This window comes from Meles meles, chromosome 3 (genome assembly GCF_922984935.1).
Source record: "Meles meles chromosome 3, mMelMel3.1 paternal haplotype, whole genome shotgun sequence".
In the NCBI taxonomy this organism is placed as follows: Eukaryota; Metazoa; Chordata; class Mammalia; order Carnivora; family Mustelidae; genus Meles; species Meles meles.
Window position 1 is genome coordinate 184,250,608 of NC_060068.1, and position 22,703 is coordinate 184,273,310.

The 22,703-nt window shown below is 49.5% G+C and overlaps 1 pseudogene; it reads left to right on the plus strand.

Annotated features, from left to right (window-relative positions):
• The first annotated feature begins 16,161 nt into the window (after nt 1-16,161).
• Nucleotides 16,162-18,054, plus strand: LOC123939323 (annotated as a pseudogene).
• Nucleotides 18,055-22,703: the final 4,649 nt, after the last annotated feature.

Consider the following 22,703-nt stretch of genomic DNA (forward strand, 5'->3'; position numbering starts at 1 on the left):
GTACATCCCAGCCTGCTTAAATTAGCTACAGTAGATTTTGGTCAGATTTGGCCCCCTTTACTGCAGTGGAAGAGACTCAGGAAGAAGCAGGCTAGGGAGGAGAAGGCATGTTGACACTGAGACATCTGTTAGCTGTGTTGGGCTGAGAGCAGGGGTCAGAGGTCTGGCTGGAAACACAGAGCTGGAAATGCCCACACATGGGTGTGTTTAGAGAGGAGGGACTGAATGTGCAGACAGAAGGGACGAGGGGCCACGACTGAGATGGGAATATGCCCACATTTAGAGGTTGTAAGAGTAGATGTGCCTCCTCAAATTCCTCTAAAAAACTGAAGAGGAGGGAATAGTTTCTAATTCATTCTATGAGAACAGCATCTCTGATCCCAAAGCCAGATAAAGACATCACAAGAAAACTACAGGCCAACATCCCTGATGAATATCTGAAGATGGAAACAATTTCAACAAAATTTTAGCAAATAGAACCCAACAGCACATTAGAGGGTTACATGAATAAGTGAGATTGATCCCAGGAATGTAAAGGTGGCTCCACAGGAAAAAAATGGTGGAGTACATCACTATAACTGAACAATGTGGGGCAGGAAATTTATCTTGATTGACACAGGAAAGATATTTTTAAAAATCCACCACCATCTCAAGAAAAAAGCTCTCAGAAAATGACAATTAGAGAGAAAATTCTTCGACACGAGGAACAGTATTTGTGGAAAACCCAATTAACATCATTCACAATGGTGAAAGACTGAAAACTTTCTCCCTAAGAACCAGAAGAGACCCCGAATTGCTAAGGAAATATTGAAAAAGAAAAACAAAACTGGGGGCATCACATTGCCCGATTTCAAGCTTTACTACAAAGCTGTGATCACCAAGACAGCATGATACTGGAACAAAAACAGACATATAGACCAGTGGAACAGAGTAGAGAGCCCAGATATGGACCCTCAACTTTATGGTCAACTAATCTTCGACAAAGCAGGAAAAAATATCCAGTGGAAAAAAGAAAGTCTTTTCAATAAATGGTGCTGGGAAAACTGGACAGCTATATGTAGAAGAATGAAACTCGACCATTGTCTTACACCGTACACAAAGATAAACTCGAAATGGATGAAAGACCTCAACATGAGGCAGGAATCCATCAGAATCCTAAAGGAGAACAAGGTAGCAATCTCTTCGACACTGGCCACAACAACTTTCAAGATATGTCTCCAAAGGCAAAGGAAACAAAAGCAAAAATGGTCTTTTGGGACTTCATCAAGATCAAAAGCTTCTGCACAGCAAAGGAAACAGTCAACAAAACAAAGAGGCAACTCACGGAATGGGAGAAGGTATTCGCAAATGACACTATACACAAAGAGCCGATATCCAAAATCTATAAAGAACTCCTCAAACTCAACACACACAAAACAGATAATCATGTCAAAAAATGGGCAGAAGACATGAACAGACACTTCTCCAACGAAGACCTACAAATGGCTATCAGACACATGAGAAAATGTTCATCTTCACTAGCCATCAGGGAGATTCAAATCAAAACCACATTGAGATACCTCCTGACACAAGTTAGAATGGCCACAACCAACAAGACAGGAAACAACATGTGTTGGAGAGGATGTGGAGAAAGGGGAACCCTCTTACACTGTTGGTGGGAATGCAAGTTAGTGCAGCCACTTTGGAAAATAGTGTGGAGATTCCTTAAGAAATTAAAAATAGAGCTTCCCTATGACCCTGCAATTGCACGACTGGGTATTTACCCCAACTGTTTTTGCTATTAGGGCCACTTGCAATTTCATATTAATTTGAGGATCAGTTTTCCATCTTTGAAAAAAAAATACTATTGATGTGTGATAGGAATCATGTTGAATCTGTAGGTCACTTTGAGTAGCACTGATATTTTGATGTAGTTAACTCTTCTTATCCATGGACATGCTATGTCTTTCCATTTATTAGGTCATCTCTACTTTCTTTCAACAGTGTGCTGTAGTTTCTGGCATGCAAGTCTTTCACTTCCTTAATTAGATTTAGTCCTAAGTAATTCTACTAGATGCTATTCTAAATAGAATTATTTTCTTAATTTCACTTTTAAATTATTCATTGCTGGTGTATAGAAACACAACTGATTTGTGTGTTTGGTCTTGTACTTTGCAACTTCGCTGACTTATTTCACTCAGCATAATCTCTTCCAGTCCTGTCCATGCTGATACAAAAGTTGGGTATTCGTCCTTTCTGATGGAGGCATCATACTTCATAGTACATATGGACCACATCTTCTTTATCCATTCGTCTGTTGAAGGGCATCTTGGTTCTTTTCACTGTTTGGCGACTATGGCCATTGCTGCAATTTTGAAAAAAAAAAGTTGGAAGCACAACAAAGTTGGAGGACTCACATTACCTGGAAAGCTACAGTAATGAAAACTCCCATAGCTTTGTTCTGATATAAAGACAGATAGAGATGAATGGAACAGAATAGAGAACTCAGAAACAAACATTTACATATATGATTAAATGATTTTTAACAAAGATGACAAGAACATCCAATGGGAAAAGACAGTATTTTCAACAAATGGTGCTGGTAAAACTGGACATCCACATATGGAAGAATGAAATTGGACCCTTACTTCATGCCATATTAAAAACTGACCCAAATGGATCAAAGACCTAAATGCAAGAGCTAAGGCTATGAAATTTTTAGAAGAAAATTGGGATAAATCTTCATGACCTTGGATTTGGCTGTGGTTTCTTAGCTACGACTCCAAAGAACACAAGCTACATAAGAAAAATATGTAGAAGAGTTAACTACATCAAAATATCAGTGCTACTCAAAGTGACCTACAGATTCAACATGATTCCTATCAAACATCAGCAGTATTTTTTTTTCAAAGATGGAAAACTGATCCTCAAATTAATATGAAATTGCAAGTGGCCCTAATAGCAAAAACAGTTGGGGTAAATACCCAGTAGTGCAATTGCAGGGTCATAGGGAAGCTCTATTTTTAATTTCTTAAGGAATCTCCACATAAATTGGACTTCATAAAAATTTGAAACTTTTGTACATCAAAGCACACATCAAGAAAGTGAAGACAACACACAGAATGGGAGAAAATATTTGGGAGTCTTATTTTCAAGAAGGGATTAGTATCCAAAGTATATAAAGAATTCCTTAGCTCAACAACTGAGACAAACAATCGAGGTAAACAACAGACAGAGGACTTAAATAGACCTTTCTCCAGAGAAGAGAAACAGATATCAAGAAGCACATGAAAAGATGCTCAGAGTTGTTAATCACTAGGGATGTGTAAGTCAAAAGCACAGTGAGATACCTCGCCAGAACTGTTTTAAAAAGGGGAGGGTGAATAAAAAGTGTATGTGAGGGTATAGAGAAATTGGAACCCTTGTACATTGCTCTTGGAAATGTAGTATTCTTCAGCCTCTGTGGGAAAGTTGGGCATTTACTAAAAAGTTAAACATAGATTGCCCTGTGACCGAGGATCCGTTCCTGGGTAGATACCCAAGAGAAATGAAAATATAAATGAGCAGAAATACTTGTACATAGGTGTTTGTAGCAACACTCTTCACAATTGCCAAAAAGAAACAATCCAATTTCTATCCACAGATGAATCAATAAAGAAAACGTGGTAGATCCATGCAGTGGAATATCCTTCAGTCATAGAAGGAAAGGACATTTTGATTCATGCTACAACATGGATGAGCGTTAAAAACAGTTTACTAGTGGAAAGAAACCAGACACAAAGGCCACACACTTACTGTGCGATTCTATGTATGTGAGCTATCTGGAGTGGACAAATCCATAGAGATGGGGGTTGGGGGGGTTAATGCTCCAGGAATCCAATTTGTCTTGTATGGGCAAGGCTCTGGAGCCAGATGGTGGTGCTGGTTGCATTAGACATGAATTCACCGAATATCGTCGAACTGTAAGATGGCTGAAATGGTGAGTTCTATGTTATGTATTACCTCACTAAAAATAAATTGCAGGGTGCCTGGGTGGCTCAGTGGGTTAAGCCTCTGCCTTCGGCTCAGGTCATGATCTCAGGGTCCTGGGATGAAGGCCCACATCAGGCTCCCTGCTCAGCGGGGGCCTGCTTCCCTCTTTCTCTCAGCAGCTCCCTCTGTTTGTGCTCTCTCTCTCTGTCAAATAAATAAATAAATAGAATCTTAAAAAAATAAAAATAAATTGCAAATAGAAGAACAGATTATGAGAAGCAAAACCTTAAAACTGAAGAAAAAAGAAGACTGGTGAAATTGGGATAAGGAAGTGTTTGATAATTTGATAAATGCACACAGCACGGGCTGCGAATAAAATGCTAACATACTTGACTACGTTAAGATTAAATTAATTTAAATTCCTATCCGTGGACATGAGGAGGATGAATTTAAAAGATAATCCACAAAATGGGTATGTTTGAATCTGTTGAAGTCAAGTAGTGATCAGGACCCAGAACACAAAAAGAGTTCTTAAAAACTAAAAAAGAAAAAAAAAAAAAAAGTGAAACACAGAGAGACAGTCTCATGGGAAATTAGGCAAAGGTTAAGAACTGGCATTTCAAAACACTAAACTGTAATGATTAATAAATAAAAAAATGTTCATTCTTTCTAGTAATTAGGAAAATGTAAGCGTAGGCAGACTCTCATATCTGTCACTTACCCAAGTAGGTAAGGCCCAAAATTATTTAAAGTTAAAAATAGTTTTTTTTTAAGGTTTTATTTATTTATTTGACAGAGATCACAAGTAGGCAGAGAGGCCGGCAGAGAGAGAGGGGGAAGCAGGCTCCCTGCGGAGCAGAGACCCCGATGCAGGACTTGATCCCAGGACTCTGGGATCATGACCTGAGCCGAAGGCAGAGGCTTTAACCCACTGAGCCACCCAGGTGCCCCAAAAATAGTTTTTATAAAATACAATATCAAGCTAAAACATTTAATATTTTTAAATAGTATGGCCTAAAAATCCCCAGGGTTTGGTGTCTGCTGAGAGTTGGTGGTGGTGAGTGTCCGTGGAAGTGGCAAAGAAACTTCATGGTCCGCAAATCCCAAGAAGACGGACACACACCGGAGAGGAACACTGGCAGTTTCTAGGGGCTCAGCAAGCCCTCGAGCACTGTCAGGCCAGCCCTGAGTGTCCAACAGCGGTGGGGACAGCGGAGCGCATCGCTCACTTACACGAAGGAGCGCAGCAGAGGAAACGAATGCACACGGAGAAGCCTCAAAGGCCACGCTGAGTAGGAAAGACCGCAGTTACACAAGCATCAGAACGGTGAGATGGTGCGGTGTCACTTGGGTAGACCCAGAGGGCTCCGGTTGTTTCTCGGCACATGCCCGGGCTGTGAAAGCGCAGAATCGTGTGTGCGAGGTCACACGCCGTCTAGTGTCTGGTCAGATCTCCCTGTGGGCACTCAGAGCCGGTGCCGTCTTTTCGCTGTGTGCTCTGCGCGCAAGGACCCGAGGCGCTGGCCGCAAGCCGTGCTGCCTGGGGCTCGGCTCTGGAGGCCGCCAGAGGCGGGGTCACGGTAGAAGCCGGTTTCCGTCCTCAGCTCGTGTTCTACAATTGCTCCTGCTTTCAGCCAAAGTCTCAGTCGGAGATTATCTTGGGACTCGGCTGGTCCCAGGCAAGAATCCCATGTGAAACCTCTGAGTGGGCGTCCCGGTGGCCAGGATGGACGGAGCATGTATCCGAGGAGAACCGCCCCGCCGGCCTCCGTGCAGGGACCGCGCTCAGGGAGCCCCCCTCGTGGCAGACGCTGTGCCCCCGGGGGATGGTGGAAATTCTCTGAGTGAGAGTCCGGTTCACCAGCCAGAGGGAAGCCTGCGTGGGGCCGGCTTGGGGTGCTTGCAGAGCATCGGTTGCACTGAGGCAGGGCCAGGCTCTGGGGGGTCCCATTCTGGTTCAGCCCTTGGTGTCTCCTTCTCCTGCAGGCTCTCGCACTGCCTTCCTCCCCTTCCTCAGGCGTCTCCTGCGCCGGACCAGCTTGCCTCATCAGTCCTTGGAATTTTTAACCTTTATCGCCCCAAATAAAGGACAGGCAGACAGCAGCAAGCAGAAGGAAGTGTGTTTGTGAATGGCTGTGTGTGTTTGTGAAGGAGTGGCTGGGAATGCTGCTCGTCATGAGCCCACACCGGGGCGGCCATGAGGTCGGCCTCACAGGGAAGCAGCAGAGCGATGGGGGGCACCCTCTTCTGTGCACCTGATGCGCTCTGGACGCTGAGCTGGGCGCTGAGCTGGACACGCACAGAGGCGAGCCGTGCCCACCCAGCCCTCACATCCCCGTGACAGAGATGCCCAGCCAAACAAAAGACAGAGTAAGCGTTTTTTTTATTGATACAAAACGTATTATTAGCCCCAGGGGTGCAGGTCTGTGAATCCCCAGGCTTACACACGTCACAGCACTCAGCACAGCACACCCGTCCCCAGTGCCCATCCCCACCCCCTGTTGTTAGTGGTCAGGCCCACCCCACAGAGGGAGCAGCGGGCACAGCAGCCCTGAGGACTGGGACTACAAAGGGGTAGTGTGGGGGCTGGGGTCATGGCCTGTGTGGCTTTGGGATGTCCTTGGGGAGATGACCTATGGGTCTACATTGGCCTTCTATGGCAGGAAGAGGAAGTGTCTGGAGAGTGGGCTGGGTCTCCCCTGCTGACAGCCCCGGGAGACCCCACCACGAAGGGTCAGGGCCTTGGGGGGCTCCGGGCCACAGCTGCGGTTTGGCCTTCACTTTGTGAACTTTGAGAAGTCTCAAATAGAGAGATATTTTTGAGCCGCTCTAAGATCCAATCTGGTTATGAATTGTGCCATTCTTCATTCGCTTGTCTGTAGAAGACGGTAACTTTTCATATTTTCTATTTTGTAGACACCACTTAAATTTAGTGTCTGGGTAGTTCATCTCTTTTTATCTCAACCCCTTGTTTTTCTGATAAGGTACAGTAAAGGAATATAGTAACAGCAAGTATTAACTTTCCAGGTGAATGTTTCCACAGTCCCTAAACATCAGAAAGTGGCCAAATGGCTGTGACCACCTTCAGGACACAGCAGCACAGAGAGGCAGGGGGCTCACACCCAGAGCAGGACTTCTGCTGTGAGGCTGTCCCCGTTCTCCGGGCGGTGCGGGCTGGCTGACCCCACGCACAGGTCACGGAGCAGCTGGGCACTGGCTCTTGTATCCCCGACAGCCCCTTCACAGTTCACATGGGACCCTGAGCAGAAACCCATATGTCCTGGCCCTCCACAGTCCGCTTTTCGAAAAACTCTCCACTATTTGCTCCTTGAGGACAAAGCAGGAAAACAAAGATGACCCGCAAATACCTGTTTGAAGCACGTAGCAGTCTTACTAAAGAGTCTCTTCTGTTGAAGGTTTTGCTGTTTTTCTCTCAACCAGCATTTCATATTTAAGTAAATAGCATTGAGATAAAAATCTTTGACATGTAGGAAGTTTCTAATGTGTTAATTTGCTAATTTTTCTGAGAAACCCAGAGGAACTATACCCTCTATCACAGCAGGACAATCACAGAGCACAGGAATTAAGATTGTTTCCAGTTCAGGGCGCCTGGGTGGCTCAGTTGGTTTAGCATCTGCTCAGGTCGTGATCCCCGGGGTCCTGGGAGTCCGGCAGCATGGGGCTGCCTGCTGAGCAGGGAGCCTGCTTCTCCTACTCCCTCCCCCTTTGCCCCTCCCCCTGCTTGTACTCTCCCTCTCCCTCTCTCTCTGTCAAATAAATAAACATACACATAAATACATAAATAAAGAATAAAATCTTTAAAAAATAAAAATAAATTGTTTCCAGTTCAGAAGTAGTGAAAACCAAATATAATGAGAGGGTTTAGAAAATCCACCTGTTCTGACCCTGCAAACCCTTTGCCCTTCCAGGGAACTCAGTGGCAGATGTGGGCAACTCTGCTCACACACATTCCATTGTTCTCACGACTTTACTCTGACAAAGAGAGACTCAGGCCCTCCCCTCCTGTGAAGGCAAACATCCAGTCAGCCTTGGAGTGCGAGAGCGATCTCAGAGCAGGGCCTCCTGTGTGTTACAGCACACTGGGGGGGCCTGCCGCTGAGGACATGGAGAGCCCCTGAGAGAGCAAACCGTGGTGTGGGCTCAGACCCTTCAGTCCTGGCCACCATGTCAGCCAGGGCTGGGCTTCAGGAACGTTGTTGAGGGCTGACCCATCTCCCACTCCTACAGAAGTTGTCCACCACCCCTAAGTCAGGTCTGAACTGGTTTTGGCTGCCTTTAGTGGAGTGTGGGGGGCCGGAGACAAGTGAAAAGGCTCCTAGAGCCACAGATCAGTCATACTCTGCACCCACAGGGACTTTGCACTCCGGCCGCCCCTCGCCAACTCCTCCTCCTCCGCAGATCTCACCTGAAACCCCCCCTCTGCCAAGCACGCCCCCCCCCCACCTCTCTAGCCAATCTGGGCCCTTTCAAAGGCTCTCCCTGCAGCCGCAGCTCTGCACGTCATTCCTGTGGCTGTCGCGGTAACGTCTGCCTCCCCACCAGGCTTTGGCTTCAGGAGGGCTGCACCCATCCTCAGTCCCCTACGAGCACCTACAGTGCAGGACGTGTGGCAGAAATGGAGTCTCTGCCAGGTGTTCCAAGCGTTACCTCAGTTTAGTGGGACCAACATACACTGTCTGCTGAGCTCAGCCTAGGCAGGAGGCCAGCTGATGCCGTCTCTGGCAGAGAGACTTGAGCAAGTGAACCGAGGTCCCGGTAGCGGGTGGAAATGCCACGGACCAGATGGACCGCTGTGGGGGCGAGGACCTCCTCAGGGCCTCTGTGTTCCCTGGGCCTGACCTCTGGCCGGCAGGTGCAGGGGCAGAGTGGTGTGGCAAGAGGCCTCTGCAGTCTGGCCCGGGTGGGTGGTCCCACCGAGGACGTGGATTCTATCCTGAAGAAACACAAGGAGAGCTCAAGTCCCGACTATGCAGACTCAGCTCCCGGGGTTCAAGGTGAGAGTCCTGTTTTGTTTCCTCTTAGTTATTTTTTTCTTTTCTATTGTGACCTGTCGTAGGATCAAAGGAAAATATAGATCACTGGGTAATCTCCTCTGTTTAGCATCACTCACGTTAGGGTACCGAGTGTCTGAAAGCCTCTGAAGCCCTTTTTTTCCCTCACGCCATTCCCACTCTGAGACCGTCTTTGCCCTGACGGGGGATGTCCCCATGCCACCCACACACACAGCTGCACGGTAGTGTGGGTCTCCTGGCCTCGAGAGCTCCTACGTCGTGTTTGTGAGATTCGCAGATGGATGCGGTTCTGAGTTCACACGTGTCTGTGAACACACAGAGCCGCGGCCCCTCCCTCCTGTCATTCTGTGCAGGTCTCCACGGTGAGAAACTCCGCACCTGTTCACTGTCCTCTGGTACACACCGGTGTATCTGCACTTGGTCACTGAGAATAGTGTTGCCACGAATGTTCTTGTACCGGGAGGATGCCCTGGAGCAGACCTGGTGGGTATGTGCACCTCTAACTCTAGTGCAAGGCCAAAGTCTTCCCAAAGAGGACCGGTTCCAAACGCTTTTTCTGCTGCCATGGAGATGAACTTAGGGCTTTTCTTCCTCCTTTAATCTGTTGATATGTGGAGTATAGTAACTGATTTTATAATGTTAAACTAGCCCTGCGTTCTGGGATAAATCCTACTGATCACGATATATTGGCATTGTTCCACGTTCTCCGCCCGGTTTACTAAGTGAGAATTTCTCTGCCTGTGCTCGTGCATAACCCGGACTATTCTTTCCTTGTTCTAGTCTCTCATTGTCAACTTTTAGTATCAGTATTTATGCTTCTCTTACAAAATAAGTTAAGATCTATTCTTTCATTTTCTGTTCCTTAGAAGAGTTTCTGTAACATTGGAATTGTTTGTCCCTTACGTGTTTGATAAACTCCCCGGGGGACCATCTGAGCCTGGAGTCTTTCTAGACAAATGACCTTTGACGACTGATTTAGTTGTTTTGTTTTTTAGGGTTATAAGACTTTTTGATTTGCTATTTGTGTTTGAGCTATTTTATTTTTTCTTTTCTTTTTTTGTTTTAAACTCTTTAGGATTTTTTTTTAATTTAATTTTATTTTTCAGTGTTCCAGAATTCATTGTTTATGCACCACACCCAGTGCTCCATGTAATACGTGCCCTCTTTAATACCCACCACCAGGTCCACTCAACCCCCCACCCTCTCCCCTCCAAAACCCTCGGATTGTTTCTCAGAGTCCACAGTCTCTCATGGTTTTCTCCCCCTCCGATTTCCCCCAACTCCCTTCTCCTCTCCATTTCCCAATGTCCTCTGTGTTATTCCTTATGCTCCACAAGTAAGTGAAACCACATGATACTTGACTCTCTCTGCTTGATTTATTTCACTCAGCATAATTCTCCCAGTCCCATCCATGTTGATACAAAAGTTGGGTGTTCATCCTTTCTGATAGAGGCAAAATATTCCATAATATATAGGGACCACATCTTCCTTATCCACTCGTCCGTTGAAGGGCATCATGGCTCTTTCCATAGTTTGGCAATTGTGACCATTGATGCTATGAACATTGGGGTACAGATGGCCCTTCTTTTCACTACATCTGTATCTTTGCGGTAAATAACCAGTAGTGCAACTGCAGGGACAGAGGGAAGCTCTATTTTTAATTTCTTAAGGAATCTCCACACTGTTCTCCAGAGTGGCTGCACCAACTTGCATTCCCACCAACAGAGTAAGAGGGTTCCCCTTTCTCCACATCCTCTCCAACACACATTGTTTCCTGTCTTGTTGGTTGTGGCCATTCTAACTGGTGTCAGGTGGTAGCTCAATGTGGTTTTGATTTGAATCTCCCTGATGGCTAGTGAAGATGAACATTTTCTCCTGTGTCTGATAGCCATTTGTATGTCTTCATTGGAGAAGTGTCTGTTCATGTCTTCTGCCCATTTTTTGACATGATTATCTGTTTTATGTGTGTTGAGTTTGAGGAGTTCTTTATAGATCCTGGATATCAACCTTTTGTCTGTACTGTCATTTGCGATTATCTTCTCCCATTCCGTGGATTGCCTCTTTGCTTTGTTGCCTGTTTCCTTTGCTGTGCAGAAGCTTTTGATCTTGATGAAGTCCCAAAAGTTCATTTTTGCTTTTGTTTCCTTTGCCTTTGGAGACATATCTTGAAAGAAGTTGCTGTGGCCGATGTGAAGAGGTTACTGCCTGTGTTCTCCTCTAGGATTTTGATAGATTCCTGCCTCACATTGAGGTCTTTTATACATTTTGAGTTTATCTTTGTGTATGGTGTAGGAGAATGGTCAGGCTTCATTCTTCTACATATAGCTGTCCAGTTTTCCCAGCACCATTTATTGAAGAGACTGTCTTTTTTCCATTGTATATTTTTTCCTGCTTTGTCCAAGATTATTTGACCATAGAGTTGTGGGTCCATATCTGGGCTCTCTACTCTGTTCCACGGGTCTGTGTGTCTGTTTTTATGCCAGTACCATGCTGTCTTGGTGATCACAGCTTTGTAGTAAAGTTTGAAATCAGGCAATGTGATTCTCCCAGTTTTGTTTTTCTTTTTCAACATTTCCTTAGCAATTCAGGGTCTTTTCTGGTTCCATACAAATTTTAGGATTATTTGTTCCAGCACTTTGAAAAATGCCCATGGAATTTTGATCAGGATGGCATTGAAGTTATAAATTGCTTTGGGCAGTATGGACATTTAGCAATGTTTATTCTTCCGATCCATGAGCATAGAACAGTCTTCCATCTTTTTGTGTCTTCTTCAATTTCTTTCATGAGTGTTCTGTAGTTCCTCGAGTACAGATCCTTTGCCTCTTTGGTTAGGTTTATTCCCAGGTATCTTATGGTTCTTGGTGCTATAGTAAATGGAATCGATTCTCTAATTTGCCTTTCTGTATTTTCATTGTTAGTGTATAAGAAAACCACTGATTTCTGTACATTGACTTTGTATCCTGCCAGATTACTGAATTGCTGTATGAGTTCTTGTAGTTTGGGGTGGAGTCTTTCAGATTTTCCATATAAAATATCATGTCATCTGCGAAGAGAGAGAGACTTACTTTATTTTTTCTAAGAATTTGTCTACCCCATTTAAAAGTTTCAATTTATTAGCATAGAATTATTCAAAATTACCATCATATTTTAAAATGCTTGCAATATTGGTAGTTAAGTCTCTTCTTAAAATTCTTTACGAAAATTGGGATGATTTGACCATTATCTAATCAAATTTTTTTCCTGCCCCGTTTTCTCTCTCCTCTCCTTCAAGAAATCTAGTTGTCCATATATTAGAGCTCTTGATACTATACCATAGATTCTTTAGGTTCTATTATTTTTTATTTTCCCTTCAATTATCCTCTGTATTCTTAATATTGGATATTTCTATGTCTCTGTATTCCATGAATCTATATCCCATGAATTTGGCCTTGGCCACAACAGCCATATAGCTGACTGGCCTTGTAGTCCTTTAGCTTCCCGACTGTAATGCAAACCTTTGACACACATATTCATTAAGAAGCAAGGATGTAGGAGCAACTGTGTCTTCCAGTGGAAGTTTCTCATTGAGGCTGCATGGTCTTGGAGATCCGTGAGCATGACCCAGGGACCGTGGTCAGCCCACTGTGGATTCTGTGTTGTGGAAAAATCCTCGAGCCTCCCACTGCTTCACTGAACAATAATTTCCTGACCATCCTCACGTTTGGTCTCTGCTCTCTGTAAAGGAGAGAGAAGAGACTGGAAATGAGCCAGTTTGTTCTCTGGGGTTGGGTGATTAATGTGTGTGGGAGAGTGGGGTGGGTGTGACTCCTGGACTCCCTCTTCCCAGGGTCATGAGTGAGGTCTGTGCGCCTTCTATTCTCTGAGATGCGAGGACCCAATGCCCAAGGCAGGAGTCTTGAGTTTCCCACCAACAGCAAAGTTGCTTTTTCAGCCGTTGAAAGAGTATCTGGCCACCGTGGAAGGACAGGAAGAGCACCGGATGGGCAGTTGAGCTGCTGACTCTAAGTGCAGCCCTTCCTGGGCTTCAGATGCCACAGCCGTGGAGTCACCCACCAGTGAGGGGGTCTGCAGCCCTCCCAGCTCAGCATCTGCTCTTGCGCCCAACTCTAGCACCTAAGCTTCTTTTCGGCAACCACATCATCTCACCTGCCTCCCATCCAAACAGTTCCAAAGGGCAGACCCTACATTCCACCCACCTTGAAGATGGACGTATGATCCAAGTCGACCCAACCCCATGCTCTGTCCACTGGGTGCTCTGATGGCTTCAAGGATGAGAGCGTGACCCAAGCCAGGCTAAAGACACTTAAATCCATGACTTCATGGAACCCCAGAGAAAGAGAAACCCTTTCCAGTAGAATGGATGGGGAGTGGATGTCAGCCCGGAGTTGTGGGAGGCTCCAGATGCAGTGAGAGAGACTGTGCCCGTGAATGGGGCCTCTCCACTTAGCACTTAGCAGGAGGGAGAGGATCCAGGTCACACTGTGAGAGTGTGAGGCTTTGGGCCTGCCAGGTCGAAAGCCAGTCTAAACTTGCCTTTTGAAAGTGTTAATGTATTTCTACCATTAAAAGATGTTAATTTATTTTACTTCAGCGAGTGTGTCCAGTCCCTCGCCATCCAAAGTGCTAGCTGACACATCAGGGTTGACAACCCCTGAGACTTCCCATGCACAGTGTCCTCACAGGAGGGCCATGGCTGGGGGAGACAAGATGGTGGAGTCAGGCCTCAGGGGAGCCCCAGAACAGCTCTGTCCCTGTTCCTTCTCTGTCCCAGGAGAGGAAAACCCCAGAACAGTGAGGGGAGAGCCAGCAAGAGGAAGAGGTCCCTGGATGGTTAATTGGTCTGCTTGTTTTTTCCTTATTTTAGGGTCCATTTTGTCAAAGTGTATTTTTACTAGGAAATCACCCATTTCCTCTAGGTTTTCAATCTGATGCAATAGGTTTTTCTTATTTGACCTTTAATTTCTAGTCTCTGTTTTTCCTCAGAATTTTCACAATTACTGCACAAATATTGATATGTTATTATTTAGTAAAGTCCATACTGTATTCAGGTTCCTTCTGTTCTACCTTTTCCTGATCCAGGATCCCAAAACAATATGCCATGTGACACGTGGTCCTCATGTCTCTTTAGGCTCTTCTGGGCTGTGACAGTCTCTCAGACTTGTCTTGTTTTGATGGCCTTGGCAGTATTGAGGAGACCTGGTCAGGTATTTGGTAGAAAGTTCTGCATTCAGACTTATGGTGTTTTCCTCATGATTAGACTGAAGTGCTCTTTCGCCACTTTATATCAAGGGAATGTGCTCTGGAGGCCACTTGTCACTGCCCTTGCTAACACTGGCCATCTGGCTGAGGCAGTGTTGATCACACTTCCCCACTATGAGTTGGTGTTTCCCATGTGCATACAGTGTGTCTTCCTGAGCAGGAAGACACTATGTGGAAGCCACACTGTGGGATGATGGACAGCAGAATATCTGTATCTGCTATTTGGAATTCTATTAAAAGAAGCCTATTCAACCCATCTGTAAAAACAAAACAAAACTATGTGATCTGTTAATAAGCCAAGTAATTTAAAAGGCAGAGAAGGCATTGAAAAAAGGAAAGTATTAGCAAAGGATGCATTGTTTTTGGCAAGGTCACTGTCCTAAGGGGACCAGAAGGGACCATTTTTTAGGTTGAGTGGTTAGAAGTTACATGGAGTGTATGTGGGAAACTGCAGTTAGGTTAGGTAGTAAGTCTTGGTTTGCTGATTTGGGTCTCTTAACATGAGTGACTCCCCTTTGGGGCCTGTAGGTTCCTTTTGAACTAATCATTGATTTTTACTTGTGTGGACACCACAGCAGTCATTTGAGGGTCGTGGTTATGCTCTAGCGCTACAGCATTTGGTTGCTTGCTCATTCCTGCTTGGCTATTGGGAGGGCTTTCCATTAGCTCCACTTTCCCTTTGATATCATTCTATCTTTGTGGGGGTTTCTCTTGGTATTTCCTTCCTTTCTGATACTTCAAGATTATCCTGCTTCTGTATTTACTTAGTCCTAGTGTCAGCAATTTCTTCAAAGTGCCCTGGTTCCTCTTCTTAGAGGATGGTATCAAAGTCTCACCTGTGGGAGCTGAGTGTGCTCAGCGGACAATGCAAGGCAACACAGGCATGTGTTTGCACCTTTGTAAACACACCTAAGTAAAGGCTTCTATGTGGAACTGTCTGTGTGCACATTAAGTAAAGATGAGTTTGTACTAACGTCTCCAACCTGGCCCATCATCACGGGGATATGACGACCTTCTCCCTTTGCTGCTCTGTAGCTTCCTACCCCAACACCGACAAACTTGGCTCTCCCCACCTGCCGTTGATTTAAGTCGTTGCTCTGTTCCAGAATACAGATGTGGCGTTTTCAGAACGGTCAGCTACCACTCTTATGGGAAAGAACTTTATCAAGTAGGGTCCACAGTGTAGATACAGTATATTTCTCCGTAATCAAAATATTCCATTCATTTCCAAAATTACTTAGTCAGCATCTCCTGTCATACAGCATACAGTGAGGTTTTTCTTATATGTACATTTCTAATACAGTGAGGATATCTGTCGCATTCCGTACTCCATTGAAGGGGAGGAAGATATTTTCCTTGGTCCAAGGTTCTAGCCTCGGGGCTAAGAATGCAATTGACATGAGAGAGAACAACAGGAGGAAAAAACCGAAGTGTAGTGATGTGCACATGGAGACCCAATAATGAAACTGATGTCTACAGAAATGACCAAGGAACCAGGTTTCATACCTTTTAGACAAAGAAAATAAACCTGTGATGAAATCTTGGGACAAAGAAAACTTAACCTTGGGAGCTTAAGTAAGGATTTCTAAATAGAATAGAATAGACCCTCCCTTCTGTGGGCACCCAGGAGTGTGGTTGCCCACAGGTGCGTCAGGCTTGGATCCAAGTCTTTGCATTTGCCGTGCCTCTGCCAGGAGCACCGTTCTCTCCTCCTGCTTCACGTCTGGCTTGTTTCCCCGTTGGCTGAGCCTCGATTTGCCCCTGATGACCTGGCTCATGCCTGCTGGGTGTGTGTGTGCTTCCCCCCCACTTAAATGTAGGGCTGCATGGGTGTCCAACCTTCTAAGCCTTAGAGTCCCCTTTGTAAGATGGGGTGCTGATGGCCCCCATCTCTGGGAGCAGGAGGTAGGGAGGCCCCATGGCGGACTCACTCAGGACAGGCTGGTAGAGTGGCTTTTGCTTAAAACAGCCCAGAGCCTGCCCCCTTGAAGAAGGTGTACATGTTCACAGCCCCCAGCTCTGGGGTCCTGATGCCAGCCTCTGGCAGTGAACCTCTTCACACCTTGTTCCCTGTCCCTATAGCTACATGGTCTTCCTGGACCTGTTCTTGCAGACAGTGGAGAAGCCCTTCATGGTGGGACACAGGGTGACCAGCTACATCTTCACCGACCAGCTGGCTGCCGGGCCCATGTGCCCCTCCAGGAGGGTTGAAAGATAATGGTCCTCACGGTGAGACACAGGGTCACCTGCTACATCTTCACCGACCAGTTGGCTGCCGGGCTCTTGTGCCCCCACCATGAGGGCTGGAGGGTGGTGGTCCTCGAGGTCCGTGGTGCCCCACACCGGCAGGTTGTGTCCATGCAGCACGTGGTGATGGTCAGCTGCTTCTGCGAGCAGCACTTCCTCCGCGAGGTGGACGACTCGGTGTGCAGGCGTAGACCTGAAGTTCTGTGATCACATGAGTGTGGAGATCCTGTCCCCCCTCTTTGGCACCTTGTACCCCAGTTTCTACGGGCAGCCTGCAAGGACTTTAGCTACGAGTGCCAGCCGTAGTCCCAGGCCCACATCCCCAGGGATCAGGGCAACGTTTACTACATGGGGGCCTTTTTGGGGTGTTGGTGGTGGAGGTTCACTGACTGACCTTGGCCTGTCACCATGCGATGGGGGGCGACCTGGCCAATGGGACGGAGGCCATGTGGCATGACAAGAGCCACCTGAGCAGGTACCTGCTGGATTGCAAACTCACCAAGATGCTATCCCCGGAAGACCTGTGGGACTGCAGTGGCTGGACTGTCCCCTGGAGGACCTGTGGGATCCGCAGCTGCTGGGCTACCCACCACCCCCTCCCCCATCATGGAGAAGCTGAGATACACGGCTGTGCCCAAGAATCACCCGGGCACCAGGAATACGCGAGGGGCTGCCCCCATGTCCATCAGGGGATGCTGCCAGTGGAGCCGTCAGAGCAGGTTCCTTCTTCGGTCCCCTTGAGGGAGACTGTGAGGCCCAGATGTCCAGGCCCCCAGTCGCACCTGCATACGGGAGGCCTGCCCGGGGACACAAGTTCCTCTCTTTGTGGTCACTACATTTTGATAACTTCTGGGTCATTGGCCCTGTGAATGGCTCCAGTTTTATGTCACATGTTTTTCTGTGTCAATCTGAGCATCATCTTTAAAAAGAACAATCGAGAGAAAAGGTTTCCTCCCTGGTTCTGAACAGACACTTCTTGAATGGCCCTGGCTGGGTCTTCCCTCCCAGTCCCGTGGGGTTTCAGGGTCAAGGGTGTGCCGAGCCACCTGTCAGACCCCCAGTCCCCTGGCTGCCAGAGGCCTTGGCTGTGGCCGCTAGCTCAGCCTCCAGGAGAATGGAATCCCCTGGGCTATATGTGGTTCCTGCCTTGGTTTTAAATGGCTATTTCTGTGCTGGTGTTTGTAAAATGGGGGCACCGGCTCCGTCTGGATGCAGGTCCTGTTGGGATTCCTCAGTGCCCACCGGTGGGTTTGCCCTTGTGCCCCCATCTGCCTGCGCTGTGTCTTAGCAAGCATTCACTGAGTGCCTGCTGTGAGCTGTCACCGACAAGGGGCAGAGCGTGAGAGCGAGAACTAAGATATCCAGGATCCCCGCTCCAGGGCCCTCCTGGGACTCACGATGTTCCTGACCTCCTGACTCACTTCTTTCCTAGTGTGGTGTAACAGACACGTAACTGACACCTTGAAGCACGTTTCACGGTCAGTTCGGTGGCAATGAGTACATTCGCTCTTCTGGACCTGCCACCGCCATCCACTGCCACAACTCTGTCCTCACCGCCAACTGAACTCTACTCACCCTAACTCTAACCCTCCACTTCCCCTGCCCAGTCCTGGTACCCACTAGCTCCTTCCACCTCTATGACTCAGTTCTCCGTCCCTCACAAGTGGGGTCCTTCAGTATCAGTCCTTGGGGGACTGACTTATTTCATGTAGCACAATGGCCTCAAGGTCTGTCCCCATGAGTCTGGAGCTGACCCACTTCCCCCCAAAAGGAGTGGTTCAGACCTTTCCTGTCTACGCCGAGCCTCCTCAGTCCCCTCTGCCCCTCATCTTCCTTCTCAGCCTGAAGATGATCCCAACCAATCTGCAGCTTTGAAGAGCTGCACAAAGTGAGGGTACCGCTGAGGGCACGTTTCAGAGAGCTTTCCGTTTTCAGTTCTTGAATCAAAGCCCCGAGATCTCTAAAATGCCAGCAGTGTTACAGTGTGGGCCAGAAAATCACACGCCTCGGTGCGCCCAACACCACCTGAACTATTGGCCCTTTCTTGTCACTTGAGCTGAATGCAAAGACTTGGGAGTGGGAGCTGGAGGGGAGAGCCTGAGTCAGACTTTGTGTTTGGGACACAAAGGCCATCCAGACAAGCTTGTGCCGAGCCTGAGGTGGGGGTCTGTGTGGAGACCCCAGCTGCAGACACTGCTGTCTCCCGATACCCCCTCAGTTCAACCCAGTGCACCTGCTGCTGGGAGCCCCTGCCCCTCCTCTCCGCGGAGGGCTCTCTCCTGCTCCAGCGGGGCCTCCTCCCCGGCCAGTCACTGCCAGCCTGCAGCCTGGGAGGGCAGATACCAGATGACCTCCAGCCCTGGGGCAGAGCCAGTGCGGGTGGGGTGTGGTCTTCCCGCTGGCTTGACGCCAGGCCCCCACCGTGCTCACTCTCCTGTGGGCTCACTGTGCTACGTCCTCCCTCGGGCTCCCTAGGCCCAAGTCGTCCTCTGCTCGGGGACCATTCTTGGCCCAGGCTCCACAGGCTGGGATTGGGAGCAGATCATCTGGACCTTCTGGACTCGTGCTTCCATGCCCATGACATGGGCACAGGCTGGCCTCACAGATTCGTCAGAGGAGACCCAGTGCAGGAAGATGCAGGCCACGGGACCTACGGGACCCACGGGAGAGGCCAAGGGACCCCAGAGGGAGCACACAAGCCTTGCACAAAGCACGGGGCTCAAGGGACCCAGCGCAGGATCTGGACACCAGGCCACAGGGCATGGGGATTCCTGGTGGGGGAGGCCCTGGCAGGGGTAGGAGTCCATGGAAGTGTCCCAGAAGAAGCAGGAGACAAGGAAGGCAACAGGACTGGGCTACCCCGGAGGTCGATGAAGAGTCAGAGGATCACAGAGACTTTGGGTAAGCTCAGAGGCCCTGGAGATGTTGGCTGAAATGTCACTTGGTCAGAAAAGTTGTGTCACAAACCACCAGTCAACACTGAATGAGTTACTCTTTGTTGCTTCTGGGAATCAGTGTGTATGGGCCATGAGAAGTCACACTGCATGAAGTCTAGGATATATTTACTTTTCATCATTTTTCGGGACTGGATTTTTCTTGAGGAAATGCTAAGCATGTGTCTTTCCATTCTGTTCTTTGTGAAATGGGCCTCTGTTTTCAGGAGCAGATTCCTGGTGCTCATCACCACTGCGAGCCCTGAGGACTGCCCTGTCATGTCCCACAGTGGATGTGACCACATGGATTGAGGGGGGCTCACTGATGAAGCCCCAGTGATCAGTACAGAGCAGGGACCCCAGATCCTCTCCTGAATGAGGGAGGGCATGAGGGAAGATGGGAGTGAGAGAAAGAGAGAGGTAGGGAAGAGGGGAGAGGGGGAGTGGAGAGAGGGAGGAGGAAAGGGAGGGAGGGAGGATGTGAGGGAAGGAGGAGGATGAAAGGGGAGAGAGAGAGGAAGAGAGGGAGGCATGGAGGGAGGGGGATGGAGTCAGGGAGGGAAGGGACAGGTAGAGGGGAAGGAGAGGGGGGAATGAATGACAGAGTGAATAAATGAGGGAGGGAGGGAGGGAACAAAACCGCAAAAACCAGTCTATATATCAGGAGCCATTATTTTCGGTGAGGTCTCAAGAAATCGCAGCTCAGGTCCTGAGTGGTGGCTCGGGGCAGGTCCATCTGTCCTCCCAGTGCTGACCTTCCTTCCCCCTGGCCGTCTGTCATCCTGGATCCTCTCCACCTCCTCCTCCAAAAATTCCGAATGTCTCCAGGAGCAGAGTGGCAGGCATGGGGTCTCAGGAGGGGTTGCCGCGGTCCTGTGCCCCAGAGGACACTGAGTAGCCACAGGACATTCTGTCATGAAGACTGGGAGGAGGATCCCATCCATCTCCTTGGGCATGAACACGGTTCCAGTCCCTGCTGTCTCCACCACCGCTGTGCCAGCTGCTCCTGAAAACACGTCTGTGAACGACCGAGCCAGAGTTTCTGGGGGTGAGTCCGGGCTGAGCCCTGCTAGGTGAACGGTGCACCTGTGGCCTGGGACGGGTGCGGCTCACGGTGGTCCCAGACAGGGGTGCCTGTCCCCCTTCTCTCCAGGGGACCTGCCTTGGACCTCTGCTTCCTCACGTTCTCCCCAGGGCTGCTGGTCCCCAGACCTGACCCCTGCCGGTCTGAGGGTGACCAGCGCTGGCTCCCCAGGGTTTCCTTTGCCCGAGTCCTTGCCCGGGAGCTCCTGCATCTCCTGACACATACTCCCAGTGTGCCCAGCCTCCCCCTCGAACTTGCACGTGTTTGGTCTCTGTCCCTGTCTCTGTCCCTGTGGGACCCAGTGACTTGGAGCATGGACAGGAGCAGACCCATGGGAAACCTTTCTCTGGCCTAGGGTTGGGAGCGATGCGTCTGCCCTCTGCGGCGTGCCTTCCGGCTTTCTGCATTTCCCTGGTTTCTGTGTGGGCCACGGGAGGAAACAGCCGTGTCCTGTCTGGGGACTGACTGGGGTGTCCCAGCAGGAACAGGGACCTTGGCCCCAAGATTGTGCCCAGAATTCCTGAAGGGGTGCCTAGGATGACATCGCCTCTGTATTCCATTCTGCGCTTCAACATCGAATAAGGGCAATTCTCTGTCCAACAGGGAACAAAACCAAACGAATGCCCTTTGAAAGTGGGTGGGCAGACACAGAGGCACCCGTTGAGGGATTCCACTTCCAGAAACCTCCAGAACACATGCAGGAACAGAAAGAGAAAGCAACTTAGGGGCTGCGAGGGGCCAGGCCGGGGGAGCCATGGGCAGGGAGGGCTTGGGCTCAGGGTCTCCTTTGGGGACGGAGCTCTCCTGCAGCGACGTTCTGGGGTGTGGTGGCGCAGCGTCGGGAATGCACTTCATGCTCATGATGTGTTCAAGGGAAAACAGGTACTTTTATTTAAAATAAATAATACACAGCATAGAGGAGATGGAAGGCGACTAGGACGGTGACTCCATACAGGAGAGAAAGAACACAGGGGGAGGGGAGGAAACATTCTGCGGGGATGTCAGAGTCAGGGGACGGAACGGAGGGTAATTTTACGGGGAGATCTCCCCGCAGAGTTGTGGGCTCTGGATGCGGGTCTGGGAGCCCCACAGGAGCAGGTGTCAGGGCAGACGTTGGGACTGGGGCGGGGGCAGGGTCAGCGGTCGTGGCCGGCGCAGGATCCAGAGCAGGAGCTGGGTCAGAGGCAGGAACAGGAGCCCAGGCAAGGGCAGGGAAAGGAGCAGGAGCAAGGGCTAGGGGCTGGGGCTGGTGCGGGATCAGGGGCATAGGCAGGGGCAAGGGAAGGCACAGTGGTCCTGGCAAGGCCAGGGGAAGGGCCGGGGGCAGTTGAAGGGGAAGAAGCAGGGGCAGGGTCTGGGTATGGCGCGGGAACAGGGGCGCAGGCAGGCGAAGGGGAGGCCATCCTGGCAGGGGCAGGGGCAGGGGCAGGGGCAAGAACAGATGTAGGACCTGGGTCTGGGACAGGGTCAGGGGCAGTGGCCCTGGCAGGGAAAGGAGAAGGGACAGGGGCAGGGGCAGGAGTTGGGGCAAGGGCAGGAGCTGGCTCTGGGGCAGGAACAGGGGCCCCGTGAGGGCCCAGGGAAGCGGTGGGACCAAGGGAGGAGCTGGGTCAGGAGCGAGAACGGGAGCACAGGCAAGGGCAGGGAAAGGAGCAGGAGCAAGGGCTAGGGGCTGGGTCTGGGGCGGGAACAGGGGCATAGGCAGGGGCAGGGGAAGGGGCAGTGGTCCTGGCAGGGCCAGGGGACGGGAAGGGGGCAGTTGAAGGGGAAGAAGCAGGGGCAGTTTCTGGGTCTGGGGCGGGAACAGGGGTGCAGGCAGGGGAAGCGGAGGCCGTCCTGGCAGGGTCAGAGGCAGGGGCAAGAACAGGGATAGGACCTGGGTCTTGGGCAGGCGCAGGGGCAGTGGCCCTGGCAGGGAAAGGAGAAGGGACAGGGGCAGGGGCAGGGGAAGGGACAGGAGCAGGAACAGGAAGTGGGGCATGTGCAGGGGTGATGGCCGGTGCAGGACCAAGGGCAGGCGCTGGGTCTGGGGCATGAACAGGGTCACAGGCAGGGGAAGGGGAGGCCGTCCTGGCAGGGGCATGGGAAGGGGCAACCGAAGGGGCAGGAACAGGGGTAGGACCTGGGTCTGGGGCAGGGGCAGGGACAGGGGCAGCGGCAGGGGCGGGAGCAGGAGCTGGGACAAGTGCAGGGGTG